Source organism: Equus przewalskii, chromosome 20 (assembly GCF_037783145.1).
Source record: "Equus przewalskii isolate Varuska chromosome 20, EquPr2, whole genome shotgun sequence".
NCBI lineage: Eukaryota > Metazoa > Chordata > Mammalia > Perissodactyla > Equidae > Equus > Equus przewalskii.
This window is the reverse complement of record NC_091850.1, coordinates 23,356,983-23,379,733: the sequence shown is the minus strand read 5'-3', so window position 1 is coordinate 23,379,733 and position 22,751 is coordinate 23,356,983.

Below are 22,751 nucleotides of genomic sequence, written 5' to 3'. Positions count from 1 at the left end.
TGGGATTTGATCCTCATTTGCCTTGCAAACTACCTGATAGGATTAAGGAGAAACTAGAATCCTTCTGAGAGGTGCTATTGAAAGTCTGAGGGGTTTCTGTGATTGAATGTGAGGAGCAGGGGAAGGGAAGGGAAGAAAGGGAAGGTCCCTCGGGAGAGGTCTGGTTCTTGGCCTTTTCCATTCACTGTAGAAAGTCTCTCTACTGTAAGACATGCCGAACAAATTACACTTCTCCTTCTATTCTCTTAGCATATCAGAGAAGATTGCCTGGCTGTAGAGATGAGATTCCAAAAGGTTAGGTTCTTGCAAGATCACAAAGGTAGTTCACTGTGGAGCTGGGTTGAGATTCCAGGTCCTCTTGTAGGCATATCAGGTAAGGAAATGAGTAAAGGAGTAATTAGTTTGCTGTGGGAAAAGGAGTATCTCATGCCTACTTAGAATTGCAATTTTTCCATTTTTGTCTATACTACATAACCTGAATCAAAGGGACACTTCAAATATACTATATTTTTCATACAAAATGGGCAAATACCCTATCCTGTTTCATGGAATTATGTGCATTCTATTAGTAATGATCCCCCCTCCTCTGCTCTCCCTACTTCTATTGTAATTCTTCACATTAAAAACTGTTTTATTTTTTATGTGTTTTTGTATCAATCTGCCTTGTAATATGTGACATTCTTTTGGGGGCATATATCCTCAATTCATGTAAGGTTATCAAGTTATATATCTAATTTACTTCATTCTATTCCAATCACGTGCAATTTCCAAGATTATAAGTGCTTTTCATCTGTTGTTCCCAATCCTGGCATATTAACCTCTGATGAGCCCCTGCCACATTTTACTATTTTCTGTCCCACAGTGGTCACTCAGATTGCCTGTTGCCCACCTTTACCACATGTAGTAGTCCCCTTGTGAGAGAATTTCCCTGGGATATATACCCATAAGTGGAAATATGCCACACAAAATGCATAAACCTGAGCTTATTGACTAGCACCATGTTGTTCTTCAGGATGCATGCAACATTTACTCTCCAACAATAGCTCATGAGGATTCCTAGATGCACACATTTCCCACAAACGCTTGGAATGACCCAATATTCTGACATTTGCCAAAGGATTTGTGCATGTGAAAAGAGCAGCTGTGGTGGTAGCTGTGGACTCAGTGTTTTCTGACTTCAGACAATGGCTTTCTTTGGGAGCCTCTCTACTGTGTGGTTCTGAGAGTCATTCTTGAAGTTTAGACAAAAATCTGTGTCATCATTATTTCATCAAATTTTAAGTCATTTTTTACCTCTTAAAAATTATTTTATGCTTAGACTATTTGTCTATTTCATTTCTGTTCCTAAAAACCATGAAAAGAAATACAATAGTACATTACACTAACATTATACTTACTAAATTATTACAATCTTTTTCTTTTAACAGTATTAGAAGAATGAATCTAGATTTCCTTAATAACGTATGTGAATATTTAAAGTTATTCTTTCTGTTTTCAAGCTATTTTGAGAATGCTTGTTTTATATTGATCATGAATCTTAGATGAGACCATAAAGTTAAAATGAGAAAAATTCATCTCAATATTTCATGTTAAAATTCCACATCTTTCCTTTTTTATGTGTTTCCATCAAGAAATAAAATATTTTAGGGCCAGCTCAAATGGCCTAGTGATTAAGTTCAGTATGAGCCACCTTAGCAGCTTGGGTTTGGTTCCTATGGGCATACCTATATCACTCGTCTATCAGTGGCCATGCTATGGCAGTGACCCACATACCAAAAAAAAAAAAAAAGAGGAAGATTGGCAGCAGATGTTTGCTGAAGGTGAATCTTCCTCAGAAAAAAAAAAGGAAACAAAATATTTTAATAAAGGTGGTTGAATCTCTCCTGAATGTGTTAATTTTCTTAACACAGGAAACCTGATACAGAAGAAAGGAGCTTCTCCAATCCCTGCTGGGCACTGTAGTAGCCCAGAGATTGGGGCCTCCAGAATCTGATGTAGTGGGGCTGGGACTAGTGGTGGTATTGAGGATGGAGGGTTGAGTAGACCCTGAAACTAAACATCAAAGTATGTCTCCTTAGCTAGACCAAGGAGGGAAAGTATCCAAGAGAAAGCCTTCATGCTCAACCTGATTCCTGCCTCACCCTACTCACACTCCAAGATTTGCCGAGATTTAAAGGCTGACTTAGCTTGAGACCAAGAAATAGAGTTCCTTTGACATTAGCCTTCTGGAAACACCTCACTGTACCCACTGTGCACATAAAGAGGGAAAATTTTCTCTAATTCCATGCTACCATGACCTAAGGGTAACTAAGGAGGAGAGGTATGTCCTTCCCATCCTCCAGCCCAGTTATTTGACATAAATCATTAAGCTGCAGGGCATATGCAGTCGAGTTCACAGAGAAATAGGAAGATGTCACTTAGTACACCAAATGTCATGGGGTGTCACTTTCAGGAGGAGATTTTAAACACCACTACTGCGTCTTGCTTGCACTCCCTCTCTCACTCTTCTCTCATGCCTGCTCTGCTGAAGCAGGACTCCTTGTGGCCAGCAGCCCTATACTGAAGACCACTTAGCAGGGCACCCAGGGCAGCTCCCAGCCAACTTGAGCAAGGAACTTAACTTAATCCCAAACAACTAAAATTTACTTTAACAGTTTGGTTGAAAGCAAAAATACCATCTATACTGCATAAATCTCTTTTTTAAAAAAAAGTTCAATAAACAAGTTTCAAACACCTAAAAAAAGAAACAATGGCATTAAAATCAATTCACATCTTTTTAATTAAAAGAAATTAAATCAATGGCATGTATCTGTTGCCTATCAAATTCAAAAAGTGGTACGTTGATATTACCAATGATCTTCACATTGTCGGGTCATACACATTTCATATACAGCAAGTGGGACTGTGTTTGGCACAGTAATAGAGTAAGATAAAGACATAATTAAAGTTACAAAGCACATACTCTTGAAAAACAAAATTTTAACTAACGGCAGCCTACTACACACAGCACGCACACACAAACAAGAATAGCTCTCTCCCACCCCAACACATACACAATATGCCCACAAGACAGCAGGCTTATAACCAAATAAGAGCCGCGGAAAGGGTAACAAGGGGAAATTTGAAATAAATCATTTTAAATCTTAAAGGCAATGTATCCAAGTGGGTAAACGAAATCAGAAAATTTCATTTTGTAGCTACAAGATGTGGAATGAAAAAAGCTAGTCACATAGGGTATATATATTATATATATATAATTATTCAATTTCTGTGTTATATATTTATAACTAGAAAATTGGCAGGTCCACAATAGCTTCTCAGAAACACTCAGGGCCAGATGTCTATTAGAATTCCTCCAGTTCAACAACTCTAAAGAGATGGCACCTGCCCAGCCTGACAGTGATGAACATCTTGCTAGGCGTTTTCTCAAGGGAGAGCTCCCTTTCACTCCCAGGATGGGGTGGATACTCTAACTCAAGTCGCTTTGGTGTTGAGAGGTAAGGCACCTGGGGAAAGTCACCCAGCTGGAGTAGGGACTGTAAGGTAGCCCGTCCACTCTGGAACCTAAGAGTGCGCTAAGCCCCGTCTCTACCACTTGGGGACCGGTTTCCCAGGCCACTTATCCAGGTCACGACTGCCTTCTCCTTTCACCCCAGAGAACTTGGAGCAGAGGCGTCGCCAGTCCTGGCAGGCGCTGGGAAAAGGGGTTCCGGAGAGTCTGAGGAGTAAGTGTCGCTAGCCAGCATTAGGTGAGCGCCTTAGGGAGATAGAATATCTCGGCCTGAGGAACCCTGACCTGGGTGAGTGTGGAGAGTGAGGGGGGAGGAATACAGTGGAGGGGGCGGCAAAGCTACGCGCAAATGCCAGAAGGATCTCTGAGATGGACTCGGAGCCAAGAGAGCCCAGGGCCTTGGAGCACGGGCGTTTCCCGCGCTAAGTGGAGTCCTCAGGGCTGCTGGCTTCCTGTTTGCTGTCCCTCTTGGCCACTCCGCCCCTGCTTCTCGTTCTCCCCTAACAGACAAACCAGGAACACACGGGAGAAACCAGGGACTCCGGCATTGTTTTTGTCACGTTTATTGAGTAGCGATAGGAAAATTGTCTAAGGACTCTGCAGACAAAAGTGCTTCCACCATTATGGAGGAAACGCAGAGGTGTTACTGTAACATCATTTATGCGCGGAGGAGGACGGTGCGGTCTGAGGGGAAATCTCTGGGCTTCTCGGTAGCCAGGGTCGTCCTGATCACAGCGCTTCCGATTCACTGCCTTGTGTGGTGGTGGCTCCCGGAGGCAGGAGCCGTGCAAGGCTTGGAAGGGTCCTCTCCATCAGCGGTGTCGAGCTCCACTTATTGGTCCCTGGAGCCTGGCGAGCCAGTGCTCCAGCCCTCAGACAATGAAAGTTTCGCGAACAGTTCGAGCGCAGAAGCCCGCAGGGACTGGAGAGCATTTCCCAAATGAAGTCTTGGCCGTCTCAAGAGAGATCGAACAGGTCGGGATAGACAGGGAGCCGCCAGGGCGCAGATTCTGCTGAACTCAGAGCTGGGAATCCCCGGACTCTGCTCGCAGCCAAAAAAGGGCTGCGCCATCACGTCGATCTCACACCAGGAGACACAGAGTATCTGTGATCCCCAAGCCCCCAGCCCGCGAGTTTTTATGCTCTTCTGGTCTCTTAGCGGTCCTAACCAGAAAGGAGGAAGCTGGGAGGTGCCGTTAAGCCAAGGAAGTAATTGCATCAGAAGACCTGATATTAATATAACCAGTCATCTTGGATGAAATTATCCAGGGTCAAACTCTCTTCATGATGGATTGGATTAGGATTGAAAATAAAAACTACTAGTGCATCTGAGAAAGAAAACTGATTTGGGCAACACTGGGTTGTAGAAAGCCCCAAATCATACTGTTAGTGTTAGAACAGAGACTGACACCCAGGTCTGCAAGCAGAGGAATGCGTGGGAGGTGGGGCGGGGGGAGGGGGAGCAAGACAAAGGAAGGTTTGTGATGGGAGGGAGAAGCAAGGTTGGTGACTTAATTCTTAAATTGGACTTTCACTTTCCGAGCATGGTCTCCTCCTGGTGAATTGCTCAAGTCAAAAGACTTCAGACTGTGTTCCCACCAGGATCACCCCAAGAAGCTCCAGAAAGGAAGTGCTTGGGTGAAGGGGCAGTTCCACCCCTTTCTAGATGAGTGACCCTCAGCAGCTTGTCTCACCTCTCCAGGCCTCCTTTGTCATCTCTGAAATGGAAGACTAACTCTCCTATTACAAGGTAGCTTTCATGAATGCATTCAATAATAAAAGTGAATATTTAGGATTACCTGGCACAAATTAATTTGCTCAATCATTATTCTGATATCATTATTATTGATATGATCATGGGTATAACTAATGAGAATAAATGTCAAATACTGCCTTTTTGGGAAATTTTCTTTCTCTAAGTGGAAGATTTTTTCCCTCAGCATATCATATCCATGGTGTACTGTACTGTAGTATGTTCTTTTTCATCTGTGTCAAATAACCTATTGACAAAAGTATCCGTGGATACATTATAGATTTCCTCAACTAGATATTTATCTGGTGTAATAAAGCATAGTCATTCCCAACACTTAGGAAGCACATTTTGATAAGTTTCCATGTTTCATGTGCTGTAATGGGAGTCCCACATACAAAGATGAAGAACTGGTTACAGTTTTCAGACCTTACTTCCTAATGAGAAAGCAAAAATACAGTCAAAAGACTATTCAGAATACAGCCAATTCCACGCATTGTCATAGCTAGTTTGATGACCTGAAAAAAATGTTCTAAACATCATGTTTCCCATCAAAGCTAGATTTCTATTGTTTTGTTAACTGCAGGGGAAAAAAATAGATGAATAGATTTCTACCACAGTAGAAATAATAGATGAGACATAACAAAACAGAAAAATCAGACAGAATGGAAGGGAAGATGGCAGATGATTGAAATCTCTATGTAGTTGAAAGGTTTACAGGAGTAACTGAGGACACTCACAGTTGAGCTCAGGATTGGAACAAAGATACTCAGAATAGAGGAGCTCTGCCTGGGTGGTTAGAAGGATAAGGGCAACTCAGAATTGTCTGAACTCAGTCACAGCTGAAATCCAAAGGAGAGGGGAGGCACAGCTGTGTTGTGGGTGCACCAGAAAGAAGTCACTACAATGAGAACTAGCAATGGGGTCCATCAACAGATGCTCAGCATCAATCACCAACAAGGGGCAACAGCAGAATATCTGACAATAATAGCAGAGCAGGAACAAAGATGTATCTAGGCTCTGATACTTTGGTATAAAGGTCGACAAATTCTCCCTTTGGATTATCTAAGTCTCTGAAGTTCAAAGAGAAACCTGATGCGTAGTAATCACAGCACATTCATGTCAGAATTAGTCTACCCCTTGGCCACGTTGTCAGATCTACAAAGCAGTCTGACAGCTTTTCTTGTCTGATGCTGCTTTCTGTTTTCCTTTCATAGGTACTAGTCTTCAATAAACATTTGCGTGCCTAAGTCCATCCCTGCATTCTCCAGAAGACAGTGTTTAGATTAATTGTACCTATTGTTTTATTTGATGCTCAAATTTTATCTTTGGTCAACGACAGCCTTTCCATCTCACTCTTTTTTCTTTTTTGGCATGGTCCTAATAGACTTTCACAGCTTCCCTGACAGTACATAAACTGCCTCAGCTGCAACTTTTACTTCTCTTTCCCCAGATCTGCAATCAACCTTTTCTCCAAGGAACTTCGTTCCTTTTATTGGGAAATAGGATGTGCAAACCACAATTTTTTCATCAATGTGCTTAATACTACTTTGTTGATAACTGTATCTAGTCCTTTGAAGTAGACAGAGCTAAGATACTCATTTTTATTTAAAAAACCTAAATTATGAATTTGTAATGACCTTCAAGTTTAAATGTTACAGATAGTTTCAAGCATGGAAGAACTCAGGGAATAGACAAGAATTATTCAGAAGCTTCTGGGTAAGAGCCATGCTTCAGTATAAGCTTCCATTTAAGACCCACATAGAACTAAAATTAAATAATAGTAAAATCGTTGCCCAAAGTAGTATGTAATTGTTATCTCCCCTGGAAATAATGACATAATACACGGTCAAAAATGGGATGAGAAAGATAGTATACAGAAAGAAGAAGGATTTCTATGCCTTGAAGGACACATGGGTAAAACCAGTAGAAGACAATTGGGAGAAGATAATTTCAAAGTCTCAAATTCACAAGTAACTAATATCTATATAGAACATATAAGCTCTGCAAATCAAAATAATAAAGTAGGAAAACATCCAAAATGTAGGAATAGGCAATTCTCAGAAGAATAATGTAATAATACAAATTGGCTAAAGAGTATATGAAGAGAGGCTCAAAATCATTATAGATAAATAAATGTTAATTAAAAGTATGCAACTGTCAAAAGAGCAAACAGCAGAAAGTTGGAAAATTCAGAGTCGGTGACGATTGGAGAACAGACCTCTCATCAGGACTGGTATTGGAGTTAATTCTGAAAATCAATACGACAGAATGTGTGGAAGCTATGTGTACTTTTGTCTTTTGTCCCTACAAACCAGACTCCTGCCTTATATCACAGAAGACATCCCCTTCAGGTCCACAGAGTATTTACTTGATGAAATTCATTAAAGCATCATTGTTTCTCAGATAGGAGAGTTGGAAGCAACCATGATATCCATCACTAAGTAAGCGTCCATATAAAATGTAATGGATTCTTACCACAAAATATATTGCATTAGTTAAATGAAACAAACAAGCTGTATGGATAGAAATATGGATCTTAAAATCATAATGATGAACGAGTAATGAAAACAGAGAGATATGTACCTGAGTACCATTATATACATCAAAAATGCATTCACACACCAATAATATCCTATCCTCTAAATCTAAATTTACATGGATATAAATATAATTTTTTAAAATATTGAAAACAGAGTTGGGCAGGAGTAGAAGCGGTAACTGTGGACGAGAGAATAGAATATAATAGAACAAAATGAATTCAAGTAGGAGCATGTTTTTACAAGGATGATAATTTGCTAAGAACTCTGCATCTGCAGCAAACAGTAAGAAAAGGTTGGAGGAGGTCACTTTTACAAACCAGTTTTCAAAAATATCATCCTATAATTCTTTCTAATATGTTTATTCTTCTGTATAAACTATTAATCTTTTATTCATTTACACATTGTTTTCATTTAAGTCTTTAACTTGTATACACATTAAATATTTTATTCACCTGAACTTTGTTTCAGAATAAACAGTGAGGTGGGGAGCCACCTTTATACATCCTTAGCAGTAACTAGTTGGATGTTCCAAGATATTTACTGAATAATTAATATTTTCCCATTAATTTGAAAAGCTATCTTTATCATATACTAAATTCTAATATGCACTTGAAATTATTTCCACAGATGTCATACTAAAATCAACTAAGATATCATTAACAACAAATTACTACAGTTTGCCAAATATTTGGAAATAAAACAGCAGTATACATCTAAGTACTTACGAATCACAGAAAGAATCACAGAGAAAATTCTAAAATGTTTAAACTAAAGTATAATGAATATCCAACATAAAGCTTGAGGGATATATCTAAAATAATGCTTAGAGAGAAATATTTATCTTTGAATTACTAAATTAGAAAAAACAATACCTGTAATATCAGTTAATCAAGCATTTATATCAAGAGATTAGAAAAATAATGGGAATTAAGTCCAAAGAATGTAAAAGAAAGTAAATAATTATAAGAATAAATATTAATGATGTAGAAATTAAACAGACATTAGAAATGATCCACAAGGCCAAAATAGATAACCCCCAATAAGGCTGATCAAGAAATGGAAATGATGAGGAACAAATTAACAACACCACAAGATCAGAAACAAAAAAGAGAACATGACTACAGATTCTAGAGACAGTAAAGAGATAATCATATGATGGTATAAATAACTTTATGTCAATAAATTTGAAAATTTAAATAAAATAGACATTTTCCTAGAAAAACATGATTTACTAAACAGCTACTGGTCTGGATTCCAGTAAATACTGTAAATTCTCCAGGAATTTAGGACACGACGCTTTGGTAAAGTTTTTAGGGTTCCAGGGGCCTGAGGCCATGCCAACTAAAGGGAAAATTATTGTTCCTTGAATCCCTCAGCACAAACAGGCGCTGCACTTAGGGCCTCTTTCAATTTTGAGGACAACAGAGATCACTCTGGACATAGTGCTCCAACCCATTTAGTCAGTGGCTCAGAGTATTGAATGAGGCCCAGAGGAAGAGAGGACTGATGTCCAAAGCCGGACAAGGCTACAGAAAAAGCTAACATGCCACTTAGGCCGTATGATCCAATATATCCACTACACAGCATGCGCACCAAAAGATCCTGCAACTGGAAAAGCCTATCATAATTAGGTGTATCAGATCCACTAAGTCATAAGGTTGAGCAGGCCCTGCCGTATCCATTATACGTTGCATTCAGAATTGAGCCTTCAACACTTTACCTTCTGGCTGGCAGTGTAGAGCACTGACAGTTCCCTGTGGCTGCTATAACGAATTACCACTAACTGGGTAGCTTAAAACAACAGAAATTTATTCTGTCATAGTTCCAGAGGCCAAAAGTCTGAACTCAAGCTGTTGACAGGGCTGCACTCCCTCCCAGTGCTCTAGGGGAGAAAATCATCCTTTGTCTCTTGCAGCTTCTGGCGGCCGTCAGCACTCTTTGACTTGTGGCTGCATCACTCCCATTTCTGCTTCCGTGGTCCATGGCCTCCTCCTCTGTCTGTGTCAGATCTCCTCTCCCTCACTCTTATAACAGCACTTGTCATTGCATTTGGGGCCCACTTGGATAATCCAGGATAATCTCCTCATCTGAAGATTAATTGCTTTTGCAAAGATTCTTTTTCCAAATAAGGTCAAGTTCACAGGTTCTGGGGACTAGGACGTGGACATATCTTTTGGGAGGTCACCATTCAACCCACTACCAGCACTATGCCATTTCTCTGTGTATTGAATTCCTTCTGTGCATTTTCTTTAAAAAGAAAATATTGAATAATGTCAAGCCAGAAAATTTAAATAAAGAAGTATGACAAATATATCTGGTTATTCCTATACAATTCAGAATCCAGTCAAGTGACAGAAACTACTCCAGTTATTTAAACAAATAGAATTTAAAATATAGATTTGGAAACTAAGTAGAAAGCTACCACTTAGATAAAAAGAGAAGGGTATGAAAAGAAGTCTAAAATATTACAGAGATAGCAACTGGAAACAGCAGTTGGGGAAACAAAGGGAAAAGGCTGGATTTATTAAACTTCGAGGTGCAAAGGAGAGGCATTGCTGAGCTGAAACCCAGACTCAGGAGGCAGAGGCAGTACTGGGCTGGCGCACTTCTCTTGGAGCTTAGAGAGGGCCTGTGAGGTGGGACCCATAGCTTTGATTAGAGGGCTGCTTGCTGCTGGTGTTTTTAGGGGGATGACATGAAGCTGGTTCTGCATGTGTTAGGAAAAAACAGCAAACTGGATTCAGCTGCTGCTTTGGAAAGATGAACTACACCTCAGAGGTAAGTTGCTGCTTCAGGGGGAACCAACAGGACATCCCCAGGAAGCAGCAAGTCCGTGCTCTCTCCTCCATTCTGCCAGCCTCCCTCTGGCATCTGCTAAGGGAGAACCAGCTACAGAGCCAGTTGGTAAAGCAGAAATGTGATTTACAGAGTCCTAGCTCCAGCGTCACAATATAGATTAGATAAGAGTGGGGCTGTGGTCAAGAGAGAAATAAATCTTAATAACTGACCCATTCCCATACACCAATTTCGTTAAGTCACCAGAAGGATACTCCATATTTTCACATAAATCAATCCTGGCAGGAAAAAGCCGGTGAGGAATTCTGTAAAAGTAAAGAGATATCCTCATTGTCCAACCTAGGAATTTTTAAAAACACTATTTTAATGAAAATCTAGAAAATCCAAACTCATCTATATGGACAGAAAGCAGGTCAGTGGTAGACTGGGGGAAGCAGGGCGGGAAGGGACAGCATGAAGAGAGTACAAAAGAGCAGGAGAAAACGTGATTGTGGTGATAATTTCACATCTATGCTGCAAATTATGCACTTAAACTGTGTGCAGTTAATAATATGTCAGTTACCCCAATAAAGCTTTTTAGAAAAGCCATCTGGTTTTCTACCTCAAATCAGGACTTCAAAAGCAGGAGGCAAGGAGCCAGGAGGGCAGGGGAGCCCGTAAAAGCAGCAAGCAGCAAGCAGAAAGGGGAATAGGAGATAGTGCCAGAGGAAGAAAGTCAAAAGTATTGTCAAGCTCCCTGACAACTTTAGACGCCTCAAAACATGGACTCCTGCCCCAAAGTCTCAAGCCAACTCCTGGCCCTCCCCAGTCCCCCCACAGTGCACACACACATACACACACACACACACACTCTTCTCCTTCTGCGCAGGGGCTTTTGCAGGCATTTCACGTAAAATGACCACCATGGAGTATCAAATGCCTCAGCCTCAGTTCTTGGGAAGAGGAACCCAGATGTCCTGCTCAGCAGGAGGACGGAGAATCTAGAAATCCAGGGAATCATGCTTCTGTGTGTGGAAGGCAATCACCAGGTCCAGCCCGCACTTGATTGAAAGAGATCACAATAGGGACATGAATATTAGGAGGTGGGGATCACTAAGGTCCATCTTAAAGGCTCCCTCCCACTGGCCCAACTTCTGAGCACAAGAGATGTGAAAAGAGCTTCCATTCGTGGGGAGCAATAGGATTTCAAAGGCTAGGGAGCAGGAGGGAGTGGGAATGCCATAGAAGATAGGAGATTTGTTACATGCAGAGAGATTCTACAGTTTTTCTTTCCTACTTTCACATATTGAGAATCACGCTAAGTCTCACAAATGGTGGTGTTTATATTCTGTGAGATGCTGTGGCTTCCATACTGTGCAGAGTTGTTTTTACGCCCAAATGTTGTGTTCTAGTTGATCTACCCCTTATAAAGCATTTACATCACTAAATCTATCCTCTTCAGTGACAGTGGACTCAACTGTTTCTGTAAGTGGCAGAGACGAGTAATGAAGAGAATAAGGGAGATTGGGGCTCATTTTAAATGCATCATCATTTATGACACACCCTTCAAAGGCTACATGAGTCTTGGCTTTAGGCTTGGAAAAGATGATGATGGCACCTTGGCTCAGAGCTATCAGAGCAACTGAATCCAGGGAGAAAAATAAGGTGGAAGAAAGAAAAAAAGTGAGAGGGAAGGGAATCTTGGGTCAGGAAGCAAAAAGACACATAGAATTGAATGGCAACCAAACTGTGACGTCTCCTTTTTATCCACTAGAGACACCTCCCCCACTACTAGATGGCCACCTAAATTCACTTGCAAAAAAACCAAAAGGTTTGGCCCTGGGTCCCTGCCAGTAGATCCACTCTGTCCTCTTTCCACCTTACTTTTGTTTTGCATCCCTGCAAGTAGGGGAATGGCGCTCATGAACACAAGCGCTCAGATCCTGCACCTCAGTTAAGAGACCACATTTCAGCCCGCCCTCCCAGCCCTGGGCCTGATGATCCCTCTTGCCTGGCTGGACTATTTCAGGAGGCTTGAGGGGAGGTGATGGACTGTGGCTGGTTTCAATGGCCCAGCCAGTTTAAGCATTTGGTAGCCTCCTGGTTGGAAGTTTAGGTTCCCCTCAGTTTGCGAGAAAAGCAGTGGGTCCTGTGACGGTCCGCTTATCACTAGGGGGCAGCAGCACGCCGGGCCCTATGGTGACATTGGGGTTCAGGGGCCAACCTGGAACTTGCGGGGGCCTAACGCAGACTTGGTTCCGAGAGGCTTGATCTACGTTGCCATTATAAATTCATCCACTAGGAGGCGGTGCTGCTTTCCCCAAAAAAGTGGAAGCGAAAACTCATTTTGATTTGTGGGGTTTTCCCCACCTTTGTTGGGATGTAATTGACGTATAACATTGCGTAAGTTTGCTTTTTCCCCTCCAAAGTCCCAGTGCATGGTTGTATATCTTAGTTGCAAGTCCTTCTAGTTCTTCTTTGTAGGTTGCCGGACAGCGTGGCAACTGACAGACAGGTGGTGTGGCTCCGGGCTGGGAAGCGGACTCAGGCCGCTAAAGCGGTGAGAGCGCAGAACAGTAACCACTAGGCCATCAAGGCAGACTGAAACATTGTGTAAGTTTAAGGTGTACAAGGTGTTGATTTGATACACTTGTACATTGCAAAATGATTGTCACCATAGCATTAGCCTCCTTACATCTACCTTATATCACCGTACATGATTACCATGTCCTTTTTGCAGTGAGCAGGTTAAGATCTACTGTCTCAGCAACTTTCAAATATAAACAACATTACTGTTAACTATAGTCACCAAGCTGTCCATTAGATCCCCAAAACTTACTCATCTTCTTACTGGAAGTCTGTATCCTTTGACTGACATTTCTCCATTTCCTCCGTCCTCCAGCGCCTAGCAACCATCATTCTCCCCATTTCTATGAGTTCAGCTTTTTACATTCCACATGTGGTGAGACCACGCAGTATTCCTCTTTCTCTGACTGACTTATTTCACTTAGTACAATGCCCTCAAGGTCCACCCGCGTTAGTGCAAACGGCAGGATTTTCTTCTTTCTCTTGTTGAGGATCCTCCTTAGCACTTTCGCTAGTAGCGCTGAGCCGACGTGTTGTGTTTTGTTTTGTTCCATTATTTGTTTGTATCAGAGCCCTAAATTGCACCGAATGGGCGTTTTCCAGGTGGCAGCACCCTTCATTCCTCCTAGCCCCACTGGGTCCCAGGACGGCTGGTTTCCCGGGAGGGTCTCACGGTTCCAGCACCGCCGGTGGCACCGAGCCTCTGTTCCCGTTATCACTTTCGCTTGCCCGCAGAGCCGGAGAGATTCCTGTCACGGAATATACCCGTGCTGAGTCTGTGGCTTTTTCTCAGTGTCACCACCGTTCATTCCTCCAAACTGGCTCTTTCTCAGAGCCTAATGTTTCTCGGGCCGGCACCGCTCTGTGCTCCTTGCCCGCGTCGCTGGGACCGAGCAACGCGAGGTGCTTGCTGTCAGCGTTTCCTCGGCCGCGGCTGCGATACGAGCAGGGACGGCGGGTCCTCAGTGGCCTCAGATCGCTAGTGGAAGGAGCGGGCGGCTTTCGGTCGGGCCCGAGGTGTGTTTCGGTGGCCGCGTCGCTCCTTTCTTTCCTCGATCTGGGTGATTTTCGGTCTCGTGCCTGATGTTTTCGTCAACATAGCGATTTGCCCCGCTACCTCCGCCAAGACACAGGTGTCTCAAAAGAAGCACCGCTCCTGGCAGCGCGATCTCGACCGCACTAGTAGCCCGAGTCCGGGTTGTTGCGGTCCCGCTCTCTGCGCCAGACCTGCGCTGTCGCGATCCCGGCACGGCTTCCATCTCCTAGAGCACCCTTGACGGTGGCATTTCGGGGGTTTGCAGGGAGCCTCTGTGCCCCTTTGCAATTTCCATAGTAGCGGTAAATGGCGCTTTTTCTGTCACAACACACTTGCACTCAGTCGGTGTTTTTTGTTGGTGTTTTTTTCACCATAGGAGCACGGTTCATTCCTCCAAGCACGATGTCGCTGGGGCGCAGCACCGCTCCTTTCTCAGAGCCGGCAGTTTCTCTGTGGCAGCACCTTTGATAACTCCAAACCAATCTTTGTCTTTGGCAACTGCACCACGGTTTGGCGCCTGCCGATTCCCTACCGCTTTCTACTGTTCTATGCAGTGAAAGCACATGACCGCCATTTGCAACTCCTATCTTTGTACATCTTCTTGTGGATCTCTTTCCATAAAGTGAAGAATTCCATGAATGGGTATTTATTTGGCATCTTAACCTAGAAAGCATCTCCCAGATCCTTTGAGAGGCTGGACATGAGGGATTGTTGGATTGAAGTATTTGGACTATTATTTGTCCTAACAGGAATCTTAACACTTTTTGCTCTAATGCACAAAGTAGGAATTCTTTTTTTCTTTTTTTCTTTCCTTAAAGGTATGCTTTCTTCTTTTCTTTTCTCTTATTATTATTATTATTATTTTGGTGAGGAAGATTGGCCCTGAACTAACATCTGTTGCCAATCTTCGTGGTTTTTTTTTCTCCCCAAAGCCCCAGTACCTATCGGTATATTCTGACTGTAGGCCCTTCTAGTTCTTCTATGTGGGAGCATGGCTCAGCGTGGCTTGATGGACAGTGTGTAGGTCCCCACCCAGGATCCTAACCGGCCAACCCCAGCTGCCAAAGTGGAGTGTGCGAACTTAATCACTACGCCACCAGGCTGGCCCCAGGTATTCTTAAGTGGTGCCAAAACTCTATGAAATTAGAAGAACTCGCTATTATATTGATTATTGCCTTGAGATCGAACCTTTTCCTTAGTTGACATCAAAACACCTTTCTTTAAGTCCTCATTAAAATGGCATTTGTTAATAGGGGGTAATTTTGGCTCTCAGGTTGGCTTTTCATTTTTCACACCTTTTGTTCCTACCCTGCAGAAACTTTCTGATTCCACAGCCTTCAGAGATTGTCAGATCTGTGCTAAAGTAAACAATATTCATGAAACACCTGAATTAGTGGCTTGGCCAATATCCTTACAAGGGTGGAGAAATTTATCTGGTCAAAATGCTGGCTTCTCCTTTGAGGTTTTGAGCTGTGTGCAGGTCCATGCCCGGGATCTGAATCCGTGAACCCTGGGCCACTGAAGCAGAGTGCCCAAACTTAACCACTACGCCACTGCGCTGGCCTGGATTTAACTTTTTTGAAACAAAGACATTCCGAAGTACCCCAAATAGAAAGCTTCTTTTTTATAGATACAGCAATGAGAGAGCCAAAAGTCAGACAACAAATTTGATCCTGTTAGAAGAGAATTAAAATATAAGGTGAATTCACATCCTTACCACACTTCTCATGCGCAAGCTATGGGATTGATTAGCAGTAATGGGACTCTGTGGATTCAAAGGGGTTAATTTGGGTGGGTCTTTATAAATATAAGAACCTCAAATCCCCACATCTCTCTGAGCTTCCCTTGGAGAAATAGTCCCTCTGGCTGAGGAGGGTAACCATTCCTTGATTAAAGACACTGAGAGGATCCCATCTGAGAAAGTCAGCTTCTAGGAGAATGCCAATTCACCTAATATAATAGCCATCATCACTCATTCCAAACCCATAACTAGGTGAGGATACCAGAAATGCCTCAAAGGGACAACTACAAAGTCTGAATTTGGATGCATTGCTCACATATCAAAACGATTTCAAAATCCCACAACTAGAAGGACCTGCAACTAAGATATACAACTATGTATGGGGGGGGGGGGTGTTGAGGAGATAAAGCATAAAAAAAAACGATTGCAACAAGTAGTTAATTTATATTGGCTGAAACCTTTGGAAATGAATTCTAAAGGTCGCATAATAGGAAGATCAGAACATGTTGTGAAACAGATAAAATTTATTTATAAGGGTGCAGGTAACAGAAATTCTAGATTCCATGTACATAAGCAGGTAAGAAAGGCTCCAGTGGGGATGGATGGTTAATTTAAGCCTTTATTCAAAGGCAGCCTACACAGAATGAGATTGAGTTGCCAGAACTATCCTGTAAAGTGTAGAGGAAGCATTTTAAAATGTAGAAATATTTCATTAAAGACACTGATTCCATTCCAAGAGAAATTCTTGCACATGGACACCTGAAAACATGGAAGAGAATGTCCAGATCTGCACTGGCTACAGTAACACAAATCTGGTGGGAGGGAGGAACCAAAGCTCCAACAATGGGTGAGTGGATGAGAAGATCTGTAGTATGTTTACAGAATTGAATATTTCACAAGAATTCAAATAAATAGCCTACAACAATATTCAAAATCATGGCAGCACTGCAGCAATATAACATTCAGAGAAATAGTAAGATTCGAAGTCTACATAGAGCATGGTTGCATTTTATAAAGTAAAACAACAAAAATAATATTCAAAATTCATGGATACATATTGATAAGAAGTGAAACTGCACAAAAAGGAAAGCAGTGAATAAGTCAACTCATAATTCAGGTTGGTTATCTTAAATTAGAGTGTGGGGAATGTGAGAAACAGGAAAATCACACCCGCAAAAAGCTAGATTGGAAGATGGGCCTTATATTTACACCAAAAATGGATTTCTCAACACTGAATAGCAAAATTACGTCTACCCATCCAGCCACAGGCAGAGTTACACAACCTCAAACCTCCCCAAGTGAGGCTGTTCATTCAGGAAATGGAGAGCACGGAGAAGCAAGCATAGTACACAATTTGTTTTCCATGGGCAGCCGGCTTAAGAAAAGAGACTGGGACGGGAAGGCTGGAATTTTCATATTCTGATCCCCTTAGAAACTCTACAAACAGATAATTCACTCAAGCACTGGGGGGAAAATGAAAAGATGAGCCAAGAACCTGAAATTATTCATAGAAAATTGCACCTCATAGAAATGGGAGGAGTGGGGAAGATGATTTCCCACTGACACAATAATTTCAGCATACTGAACTACCCTGTGAAAAGGCAAACTTCTGTCCCCAGTCTGGCAACTGCAAAGCTGAATATAAACTCAGAACCTAGGCAGAAAAAAGAGTGACATTTACTACATACAGTGTTAAATATATTGTGCCCTCACCCAAAAAAGACCCACCATTAACTAAGTTGAAAAGGTAAGAAAATTATGGGAAATGTAATTGTTGACAAAGGGCGGTTGGCGCGCACACACACAGGGCTCCTTCAACAGGAACCACAAGCTGAAATCGCAGGCTCCAGGGAGAAGCATTCCTAAAGTGGACCTTCAATAGTAAAAACTGCCATTTTGGAGGTTTCATTTTTAAGGGGAGAAACTAAAAGACGTTTCAAGCCCAAGAGCAAACAGTAAGAGGAATTTGGTCACGTTAGTGACAAAATTAATGCAAATTTCATGCCAAATTCCATAGAAACTCCTTATAAACTGAAAGACACAACACTCAAGGTAACCACTGCAGTTTGATTTCTATATTTTCATCTGAAAACACATTTTCTATACATATACTAATACATATCCATATTTTTTACACAAATCAAAATTTAGCATATCGTTGTTAACTTTCTATGCGAGTACAGTACTTCCTTTCCTCTCAGCACTCAGATGACCCATCTCTATTGTTGTCGTTGATCCATCACAGTGGCTCCCAGGGAAACATGCTGTAGGAAGAAAAATGGAGAACTACTGAGAAAAGGGAGAGCCTCCTCCGCAGCTGTAAGGGGTCAGGTGCTGAGCATTCCGTCCTAACCCCCAACACCCCCTCTGCCCGACTCCAAGTCGCGGGCTGGGCACGAGCACATTCAGCAGCTGTTGTGGAAAAGCTACTGAATAATATTTCTTCCCAATTTCGGCTCCAAAATAATAACAGGAAAATGGAAGCTATTTTTTTCTACTTTCCTTCGCCAGATCAGGACACTTACTTGGCTCCAGCGATCCAGTACTGCCCAGAGAGGGTCAGATGGGCAAAGGTCATTAACAGGAGAAGGGAAGAGAGAAGGGGAGGGATGAACAAGACTTGGGGTGGCTCTGGAGAAAGAATGAAGACGCCAGCCCAACGCACATTTTAAAGCCGGCGGGAAAACAGCCCTAACAATATCGGGGTAGGAAGAGGCTTCTCGACTGCAGAGGACTTACCCTAAGCGAAGTCTCCTCCCTCTACTAGCACTCTATTTTAGTCCTTTCCTCCCTTACTCCTTCCAAAAAGCCCTCCCATCCTTTCTTTTCGAGAGCTGACGTTTTGTTCTCCTGAGAGCAAAGGGTTACACACACACGGCTTAAACCCAAGGCTCCCTGGAGAATCCTGCCCACCCCATCCTAGAATTTCTGGAGGTGCCCACTACGACGAAGGAGAACAGCACAGCATGGAGGAGGGGAGACTCTTCCCGTCTCCCCCACATCTGCTCCTCCGCAGCTGGTCTCTCCGGGTGACTGCTCGGTCTCCCGGGTTCCTCCCCCCGCACCTTCCCGCGTGGGCGCCGACCAGGGACCTGACCCGAGACCCGCCTTTCCTCGAACGCGCAAACGGAATCCAGGAGCGTCCCGAGCGGTCGGTTCGGCTGATTGGGAGATTCACTCGGCGTCTGGGTCCCCGTGCCGCCCGCGCCCCAGCCCGCGCTCGGCCTCGCCCCTCGCTTCCCGCGCCCTCGCTGGCGGCTCCAGAGCCCCAGTGGTCAGGGAGGGCCGCCCCCCGGCCCCACCTCCGCGGGAACTACCCGCCCAGCTGCCTTCACCCCACCCACGCCCTGCGAGGGACCCTCCTGCCACCTCCGCGGGCAAACTCTCCACCAAGCAGATCTGTGAAACGAAAGAAAAAAGCTTTGATATGTCGGACAATTTCATTTCCAAACAGTGCCCTCAAAACCAATGAAATTTTTACCCAATTTATTGTTATAGATGATTTGGGGGCATTTTCATGGCACAAACGAAGACGATTTCAATCTGAACAGTTAAATAAACCTCCAGTAAGAAGACTTCAGGAGGGCAGAGTTTCGGCGGATCAGGCGGGCGGACGCAGGACACAGCGCTCCGCGCATGCGCTGACGCAGTTCCCGGCAGGTGACTCAACGCGGGCTCCTACCTGCACTAGAGGTCTGACCTGACGGCGGTACCCAGCCAAGGGAGTCTGAACAGCGCCCCGACCCTTCGCATGACTGTGTTATGACCCTCGTGAGCCGTACGCACACTTTTGGCTTCATCGACTCCTTGCTTCATACAAGAAAAAATATAAATTTCATGACTGCGGTGGTTTCAAGACAATATGTTACTATTATATATTAAACATTTTCTTTGACCTAGGATTTAATTTTTCTTTTCTGACTTTAAAAGAAATTAAAACAATTTCTGAGTCCTTAAAGTATTGTGGGGCCCTGGGTATTTTGCGTAGTAGAAACGTTGGCCATGCTTCTTCTCATCTTCATACGTGTTGGACGCAGTTGCAGCTCTACCTCTAGAGAGAGAGAATACTAAACCTGCTCCAAACGGTACCTTCCTGCCGCCACCGCAGCCTCCACAGTTTTTGTGCTGAGAGATGAGGCAAAGGATTCAACAATTGCCCAATCTTAAGTTTTTATGCTGCCTTCATGAAGGAGTCTATGTTTCTGTGTAAAAGAAAAAACTTCCCAATGACGAAAATTATTCCTCCTCAGATCTAACATTAGATCTAACTGCTAACATTAGAACAGTAAAAACAATAGCTTCTTTCTTTCAAGCTGGTTTACAGAAAAAGAAATACAAGTTTCATTTCACTCTACTCAAAACACTTCTGACACCGGATGTATGGGTTTTCCACAGCAAGCAATTCTCCAGTTCTCTGGATGCCAACTGAGAGTCATACAGTTCAATCCAATTTTGACACTATATACCTGGAGTTAGCACAGATCCCACAACTTAAGGGCTCAGTCCTACCAGACTGTCCCTACTTTAGATGCAAATCGCAAATCCTGATCTCCCATACTTCCAGGTGACTGGCTATCAATTGGGGGTTACACCACCCAACCTTGGGTTCAATATTAAAAGAAGAGCTCACATAACTCATTAAAGCATTGTACTTATGGATACGGGTTTATTACAAAGGATACAACTCAGGAGCAGACAAATGGAAGGGATGCAGAGGGCAAGGTGGGGGGAAGGGGCAGGGAGCCACTTTGGTTATGCCAACCTCAGGCCGTGTGGATGGGTTCGCCAACCCAGAAGCTCTCTGAAACCTGTAGTTTATGAATTTTCATGGAGGCTGCATCACATAGGCATGATTGATTATTAAATCAATCTCCAGACCCTCTCCCTTCCCTGGTAGATGAGGGGTGGGCTCAAAGTCCCAAAGTTCTAATCATAGCTGGGACTTTCTGGTGACCAGACTCCATCCAAGAGTCCACCAATTGTCACCTCATTAGAACAAAAGATGCTCCTATCACTTAGGAAATTCCAAGGGATTTAGGAGCTCTGCGTAAGATGCTCCTATCACTCCATCACTCAGGAAATCACAAGGGTTTTAGTAGCTCTGTCGTGGGAATCTCAGGCAGACACCAATGTATATATCTCGTATTATTTAATAACAGAGATTTCTTCACCATTCAGAAAAGTTCTAGATCAAGTGAACAAAAGTCTAATCTCAATCACAAAAACAGAGAGTCCTGATCCTTCAATTAGTTGAGCCAGTTTCAAGACCCAGAAGCCCTTTAATAAATGGGAAGCCAGGTCCCCTGGAGGAAGATCCCCAGTATACTACCAAAAATGTATACTGTTAATCTTTCTTCCGGCCTTCCCCAAAGGGACTTTTGGCCTTTTACCAGGGTAACTGTGCATTCAGGAAAAGGAAATAATCAGACCTTTTGTGGGCTACTGGACACTGGCTCTGAAGGGACACTAATTCCAAGAGACTTAAAATGTCACTGTGGTGCACCAATCAGGGTAAGGAATTATGGAGATCAGGTGCTTGATGGAGTTTGCTCTCACGTCTGTCTCACAGCAGGGCCAGTGGGTTCCCAAGCCCATCCTGTGGTTATTTCCCCAGTTCGGAATCATAATTGTATCAGATACACTCAGCAGGTGGCGGAATCTCCCCATTGGCTTTGTGACCTATGGAATGGTGTTCTTATAGTGCAAAAGGCCAAGTAGAACTGCCTCTATCTAGGAAAATAGTAAACCAAAAGTGATACTGAAACCCCAGAGAGACTGTGGAGATTAGTGCCAGCACCAAGGATTTGAAGAATGCAGAGGTGGTGATTCCCACCACACCCCCATTCAACTTGTCTATTTGGCCTGTACAGAAGGCACATGGATCTTGGAGAATGACGGTGGATTGTCATAAGCTTACTCAGGTGATGACTCCAATTGCAGCTGCTGTATCGGATGTGGTATTATGGCTTAAAGCAAATGAATACACCCCTTGTTGCCTGATATGCAGCTATTAATCTGGAAGATGCTTCTTTTCTCCATAACTTTTAGAATCAACCACCAGCTGTAGTTTGCTTTCAGCTGACAAGACCAGCAATATACCTCAGGGGTATATCAACTCTCCAGCACTATGTCAGAATTTGGTCACAGGAATCTTGATTGCCTTTCCCTTCCACAAGGTATCACAATGATCCATTACATTGATGACATTATGCTCATCAGACCTAATATGTAGGAAGTAGCAACTACTCTAGACTTATAGGTGAGACATTTGCATGGCAGAGGGTGGCGAAATAAACGTGCAAAATTTCAGGGGCCTTCTACCTGAGTCAAACTTCTAGGGGTCTAGTATTGTAGAGCATGTCAAGATATCCCTTTTAAGGTGAAGGATATGTTGTTGCATCTGTGCCCTCCTATAACAAAGAAAGAAATACAAAGCCTTGTGGGACCCTTTGGATTTTGGAGGTAACATATTCCTCATTTGAGTTTGTTATTCTAGCTCATTTACTGAGTGACCCAAAAAAGCTGCTCATTTTGATTGGGCCCCAGAACAAGAGAAGGCTTTATGTAATTAACCCGCCACCAGGTAGCCAGCTAGTGGTCCCCACTCCTACTACTACTCCTACTACTTCTTTCTCCCAGGCTGCACCTATGGCCGTGGTGGAAGTTCCCTATGATTGATTGACAATGGAAGAAAAGACTTTATCCTCATTTATAGATGGTTCTGCATGATATGAGGCACCATCTGGAAGCGAACAGTTGCAGCACTACAGCCCCTCTCTGGGTCATCCCTGAATGACAGTGGTGAAGGA